General features: G+C 36.3%; 1 non-coding gene across 1 annotated transcript; it reads left to right on the plus strand.

Moving 5' to 3' along the window:
• The first annotated feature begins 1,269 nt into the window (after positions 1-1,269).
• LOC139869690 (small nucleolar RNA R71) lies at positions 1,270-1,376 on the plus strand. Its single transcript, XR_011766273.1, has one exon. It is a non-coding gene; the product is annotated as a small nucleolar RNA R71 (small nucleolar RNA).
• The last annotated feature ends 6,387 nt before the right edge of the window (positions 1,377-7,763 follow it).

The following is a 7,763-nucleotide window of genomic DNA, read 5'->3' on the forward strand; positions in this document are numbered from 1 at the left end:
TACGGGATAAACTTCACCACTTTCAAATCTTTTGAAAACTTAAATACTCCAAAATCCATCGTATCGATTTCCATTGCTCCATTTCAATCAAGCTTTTCCTCTTCAACATCGAATGCAAAAACATGAGGGCATTCGGTTTGATCATCCTCTTCAATTGAAGCAATCGAATTCACTTGAGCATAATTATTATTGAGATTTGATGAACTTGCTTGGTTGTTATTTTGGTTAGTAGTGTTGCTCTCGATAGGTATGACTCTTGTGTTATTGTGGCTTTAGTTTTGTTGGTGTTGTTGAGATTGTTGGTTGTTTCGGTTGTTGTTGTAATTTTTATTTGGGTTAACTTGAGTATTTGAAGGTAAAGTTCCTTGCGGTCTTTCGGCAACTTGGTTTGAAAGTCTTTCAATGGTGCTCTCAAGATTTTGGAATGAGGCTTGTTGGTTTCGTATTTGTTGCTTCAAGAACTCATTCTCTTTTGTTAGAAAAGCTTCAGTTGTCTCCACCTTCTTGATATAATTTTGCATCATCTCCTATAAACTTTTAGAAGGTTGGGATTGTTGAGAGTTTTGTTGAGGTTGTTGATTGTAACCTTGGTTATTTTGTGGTTGATTATAACCTTGGTTGTTTTGATAATTTGGATTGGGTTTGTTGTTATAAGATTGATTGTTGTAAGGTTGTTGGTTTTGGTATTGGAAGTTGTTGTTTCGGTTTTGGTTATAGTTTGGTTGTAACTTTTGTTCCGGTTTGTAAATCCGGGTCGTGTATTGGTTTGATTGTTGAACGAGACTTGCTTTTGGTTAGGGTTGTAGTAGCCTTGATTTGAGGAACCGCTCCTTTGATAATTTTGATTACTCACATAGTTGACATGAGCATCCGAATTCATGGGAATGTCATCCAAATCAATATGGTTGCATTGATTAATTTGGGGACAATTCTTGGTGAGATGTGGTCCTTCGCACCTTTGACAACCTACTTGCATTGCAACTATCGATTGTTGTAGTTTTTTCAACTCTTTTCCATACATTTGAAATTGATTGTTCAAGCTTGCAAGTGTGACTTCCCATTATCACTCTCTACTTGAGCGACACTTTTCCTTGACAAATCTCGAGGTGAAGGAGCCCATTCGTTTTTTTAACCGAGATATCCTCTAGCAAAGTTTCGGCCGCATTCGGTGATTTGTACATAATCACTCCACCCGCGGAAGGACCAGGAGTTTGTCTTGTCAAAGCATTAGTACCTCGGTAGAACGTGTTGATGTACTCTTTCTTAGTCAAACCATGAGGTGGACAAGCTCGCAATAGCTTCTTGAACCGAATCCATGCATCATACAAAGACTCATCATTCCGTTGAGTGAACCCATTAAATTCCATTCTAAGTCGTTCCGCCTTTGATGGTGTGAAGAAGTGATTGATAAACGCATCGGTTAAATCTTGAAAAGTCCTAATCGAATCGGAAGGTAAGTTCCTTAACCAGCCTTTCACATCTCCTTGAAGAGTAAAGGGGAATGCCCTTAACTTAAAAGCATCATTGTGACGCCCCGTACAAAACCATCATGTACGAATCGTCAACAACAGGTCCATTACACGGTATAATACTACATGCTGTTTTAAAACAAGTTTTGCATTCATGAAAACATAACGTTTTACAAAAGATAACATGACACAAAGGTCGTTACAATGTGATGCCCCGTACAAAACCATCGTGTACGAATCATCAACAACAGGATCATTACAAGGTCATATACTATATGCTATTTCAAAACAAGTTTGCATTCATGAATAAAGGTGACGTTTTATTCAACGTCAATGTTTAACAACCAAAAGTATGCTTCTATGAATAGCAAGCAATGATAGTACGTGACCCATAGGTCATTACAATTAAATCGTTTCAAAAGTAATATTGTTTGAATGCACAATAAACGTTTCATGCGGTGACATCTCTAATAAGCGCATCGGTGTCTACAAAGCATGACTAGTACATCGGAAGTAAGCAAACCTTAAGCACCTGAGAAAAACATGCTTAAAAACGTCAACACAAAGGTTGGTGAGCTATAGTTTAAGTATAACAGTAATGTAAGGTAGGCCACGAGATTTCAGTGCTTCAACAGCGTTACAAAACAGTATGAAAAGTATATGTATAACCGTGGGCACTTGGTAACTAACTTATCGTATATCACCCCCTAAAAGTACACTTGGCGAGTGTGTATGTTAACGAAGTATTAAACACCCGTTAAATGCTAGTGCTATTAGCCCGAGTGGGGATGTCAAACCCTATGGATCCATATCTAAGATTCGCATTCACCGATTCAAAGACCAATGACTAAACGTTACCAAGATAAGGGGAAAGTTTATGCCATTGTATAACCCACACATATATAAAGTTTAAGTACTCGTGCCTAGTATGTAAAACGTAAAATGCGCATGTATTCTCAGTTCCCAAAATAGTTAAAGTAAAAAGGGGATGCTATAACTCACAGTGAAAGGTAGTAAAAGTCGATACGCGGGAAAATAGTAAGCAAGTGGTTGGTCCGAAAGTCATCAACCTAAGTCAAAAGTACTAAGTTAGTAAATCGATCCCAAAGGTTTAAATGTATGTAAATTAGGTCTTAAGTATCATCATCATTCATCATTAAACAAAAAGTGTAAAATAAGTTTTAAGTCAAGACTAGGGTTTGAAACAAAGGCTGATTTCGATCAGTTGCCACGGCCTCTATACAAATTGAATTGAGATGAGACCAGTGGCCATGACTCCATATATGAGTCCCCTATAGGATGACCAATTTACAGAACCAAACACGTCTTCGTTTGACCATGGTGACGGTTTAAGTGCTAGTAGGTCAGAAATTTCAGCACAACGTTAATAGGGTGTAGTGACTTTCGGGAGGCCATAGATCCTAAACCGTAACTCGGATTAAGACGAGGTCTAAACGGAAAATCATCTACTCGAACGAAAATAACTGAAAATAAACTTTACAGTAGCCTAGGTAGTTTGATCAGTTCCATAAACAGTAGCTAAAGGTGTTCCAGTGGGTTCTTGGTGCTTGATGCTCATCACGGTTCTCATCCTTGATGCGTATAGCTTCAAGTGTACAAATCGTTGATGGGTTTGCATCATATTAACCAAGGTTTGACCATCATAACACTAGTGTAAGTCTAAGATAAGTTGCACAACTCACTTAAGAGTTGTATGTGGTTTGATGAACTAAAGTTACATCAAGTTCTTAGATCCGACACATACACGAGTTACAAAAGTAATATTAAGCTACAAATTTGAAAGTAAACTAAATACTCAAGATCTTAAGTTGTAGAACATTGTTCTTAGTTAGATATTGAAGATCCTAGACTAGAAAGTCTAGATCTAGTGTTCTTAAGTTAGATCCTAAGTTACAAAACTTGGATCTTCACTTTAATGAAACCATAAGTTATGAAACTTAGATTTTCAACTAGTAAAATGTATGTAAGCTTGTAAGCTCTTATTTACAAAAAAATTAGAAGACCATAATCTATAGAAACTTAGATCCATCATAAGTATATAAAGTTATAACTAGAAAGTTATACTTCCATGTTCTTGAACTTATAAAGTTAACTTTTAGTTTCAAGAAATATGAGATCAAGATTAACTAGTAATACTTGACCAAATTAACAAGATCACAACTTTAAAGTACATAAAATGAAGAAATAAATTAAATCTACAAGTAAAAAGTTCATGGTTGTTCATACTTTAAAGATTCAAGCCAAGGCTTTGATCTTTAAGAAAGTAATCCTTAAGTTTACAATATGAACTCAAGTATGATTATAAACTCATGAACTTTAAATCTTTTAAACATTAAGCGTAGAACCATAACTAGAAAGTTTAGGTTCTTGAATGTTCTTGTATGAACAAGATGATATGAAGAACAAACTAGAGAGTTTGATTCTTAATAACTAGTAAGTAAACAACAATAACAAAAGAACAAGTAATTAAACAAGAGAATGATGATGATCAAGTGATATAATTCAGTTTTTAAGAAAAGAAAGAAGAAGAAAAAGCTCATGTTACTTATAAAGTAGAGAGCAAATGAGAGAAAATGAGAAGTTGCAAGTAAGTGTGTGTGAGAAGAATGAAGTGTAATGAGAGAATACTAGTAGATAAGTATCACAAAAAAAAAAAGATTTGAGCACCCCTTTACCCATGGTGGCCGACGGCTTTCCAAGCACCAAAGGGGAAGGTTCAAACTTCTACTTTCATACATGGGGAGGTGGTGAGGGCTTGAAATAGTATTAAAGCTAAATGGTGTGGGAACAAGGTGTAAATGTGTAAGTAACTAGATTCCTCATAACTTAATTAATCTTGGTTAAGCCTTAATGCATCATTAACATAATGTTGGGCTAATTAGTCCATTAAGATAAGTAGGGTGGGCTTCTAAGTCCATTAAGACAAGCCCAAGTCCAAAAAAGTAATAATCTAAATAAAAGCCCAAGTAATTAACTAGTAACCTTAGTTAATTAAAAATGATTAATAAAAATTAATCATGAATGTAAATAATATTCGAAAATATTATTCGTGTAAAGTTCGTGTGTCACAAAGACGAATCAGGACATGCAAAGTCATGTACGGTAACAAGTAAACGTATAAAGATACATTTATTAAAGCGTAAGTATTAATAATAAATATTATTAATTAAACGTTGGAAAATCCAGGGTCGTTTCATTACCCACCTGTTAAAGAAAATTTCATCCCGAAATTTTAAGCTGAGGTAGATGGAGGAGTCGGGAAAAGGTGAGGATACTTCTGCATCATTTGATCCTCTCGCTCCCAGGTAAACTCAGGTCCTCGTTTGGCATTCCATCGTACTCAGACGATCAGAATCTTGTTGTGTTTCAAAGTTTTGACCTCACGGTCCATAATTTCGACAGGCTCTTCCACGAAGTGGAGTTTGTCATCAATTGTAAGTTCCTCCAAAGGTATGACATGTTCCGGTTCAGCAAGACACTTCTTCAAATTCGATACATGAAAGGTAGGATGAACGGAGCTCAATTGAGTTGGAAGATCCAAACGGTAAGCAACGGGTCCAACACGCTCCAAGATTTCAAAAGGACCAATGTATCGCGGGTTGAGGTTCCCACGTTTTCCAAAACGGATCACACCTTTTCAAGGAGCGACCTTCAACATTACACGATCACCCATATTGAATTCTAAGTCTTTACGTTTAAGGTCAGCATAACTCTTTTGGCGATCACAGGCCGTCTTAAGTCTCACTTGAATTTGGACAATCTTCTCAGTTGTTTCATGGACTATCTTGGGTCCGGTGATTTGCGTTTCGCCTACTTCGGCCCAACAAATAGGAGATCAGCACTTGCGGCCATACAACTCTTAAAAAGGTGCGGCATTAATACTCGAATGATAACTGTTGTTGTAAGAGAATTTAGCTAGCGGTAAATGCCTTTCCCAAGCCTTTCCAAAATCAATGACACAAGCACGCAACATGTCCTCCAAAGTCTGAATCGTGCGTTCTCTTTGTCCGTCGGTCTGTGGGTGATACGCAGTACTCATGTCGAGACGAGTTCCCAAGGCTTCTTGAAAAGAACGCCAAAATCTGGAAGCAAAACGGGGATCGCGATCTGTAATGATCGATAAGGGCACACCATGACGAGATACAACCTTTTTTATGTATAGTTGAGCGAGTCTCTCCATCGTATCAATTTCCTTCATGGCTAAGAAGTGTGCAGATTTAGTAGGACAGTCAACAATAACCCAGATGGTATCGTATCCGCCCACCGTCTTTAGTAGCTTCATAATGAAATCCATCGTTATCCTTTCCCACTTCCATTGTGGGATTTCTGGTTGCTGAAGTAACCCAGAGGGCCTCTGATGTTCGGCCTTAACTTTCGAGCAAGTCAAACACTTACCAACATAAGTTGCAACATCCTTCTTAAGATTAGGCCACCAGTACTGTTCCATAAGATCGTGGTACATTTTACCGGCTCCTGGATGAATCGAATATCTCAACTTGTGGGCTTCATCTAGTATAAGGTTCCGTAGATCTCCATAACGAGGTACCCAAATTATTCCGGCATAGCATCGGAGTCCAGTCTCCTTAACTTCGAATCGAGAGACGAGAATGTTCAAGTATTCATGAGATATGTTCTCCTCCTTGATAGCCTCATCTTGGGCTGCTCAGATCTGGCTATTGAGGTTCGAATGAATGGTTATGTTCAGTGCCCGAACACGAAGAGGTGACATCCTCTCCTTGCGGCTCAAAGCGTCAGCTACAACATTGGCCTTGCCAGGGTGATAACGAAGTTCACAATCATAGTCGTTCAACATCTCGATCCATCGACGCTGTCTCATATTCAGTTGCTTCTGATCAAAGATGTGTTGGAGGCTTTTATGATCGGTGAAAATAGTGCTCTTTGTTCCATAAAGATAGTGTCTCCACAGTTTTAATGCAAAGACAATGGCTCCAAGCTCGAGATTGAAACGCCCCGTCCTAATCCATCCGGACGAAGTCCATATCGATTATAAACGATTCACAATAGTTGATTACATCGCGAGGTATTTGACCTCTATATGATACATTTTACAAACATTGCACTCGTTTTTAAAAGACAAACTTTCTTTTCATCGAAAGTTGACATTATGCATACCATTTCATAATACATCCAACAAAATTTGACTTAATAATAATCTTGATGAACTCGACGACTCGAATGCAACGTTTTTTTTGAAATATGTCATGAATGACTCTAAGTAATATCTCTAAAATGAGCAATTTCACAGCGGAAGATTTCTTTCGTACCTGAGAATAAATATGCTTTCAAGTGTCAACCAAAAGGTTGGTGAGTTCATTAATTTATCATAAATAATCATTTCATAATTTTAATAGACCACAAGATTTCATATTTCCATTTCTCATAAACATACGTCCCATGCATAGAGACAAAAATATCATTCATATGGATTGAACACCTGGTAACCGACATTAACAATATGCATATAAGAATATCCCCATCATTCCGGGATCCTCCTTCGGACATGATATAAATTTCGAAGTACTAAAGCATCCGGTACTTTGGATGGGGCTTGTTGGGCCCGATAGATCTATCTTTAGAGTTCGCGTCAATTAGGGTATCTGTTTCCTAATTCTTAGATTACCAGACTTAATAAAAAGGGGCATATTCAGTTTCGATCATTCAACCATAGAACGTAATTTCGATTACTTGTGTCTATTTCGTAAAACAGTTATAAAAGTTGCGCATGTATTCTCAGCCCAAAAATATAAAGGGTAAAAAGGTAAATGAAACTCACCTAATGTATTTTGTAGTAAAAATACATATGACAATATTGAACAATGCAGGGTTGACCTCGGATTCACGAACCTATATCAAGTATATATATTAACACGTATAATATTAATCGACTAAGTTTATAATGTATTAAGATTAACTTTTACATATATAATCATATTATTATCTATATTGTGTAAGATATTTACATATTATGTATCACTTAATAAAGATAATATTTCGTTTAAAAATACAAAACTATGTAATATTAGTATAGGTACGTAATAAATATATGTTATATAAATAATATTTGTTGTAATCATAATAATAATATTAATAGTGATATTAATAATAATAATAATAATAATAATAATTTATCTTTAAAATGACCCAATTGAATATGAGTTCCTCGGTGCATTTTTTTTTTAGTCGAACAAACAAGTTACTCCGTATTAAATTATTTAGAAATATTTAGGTGTATAAAGTGGGTGATATGTAAAT

Source organism: Rutidosis leptorrhynchoides, chromosome 9, assembly GCF_046630445.1.
Source record: "Rutidosis leptorrhynchoides isolate AG116_Rl617_1_P2 chromosome 9, CSIRO_AGI_Rlap_v1, whole genome shotgun sequence".
Taxonomy (NCBI): Eukaryota; Viridiplantae; Streptophyta; class Magnoliopsida; order Asterales; family Asteraceae; genus Rutidosis; species Rutidosis leptorrhynchoides.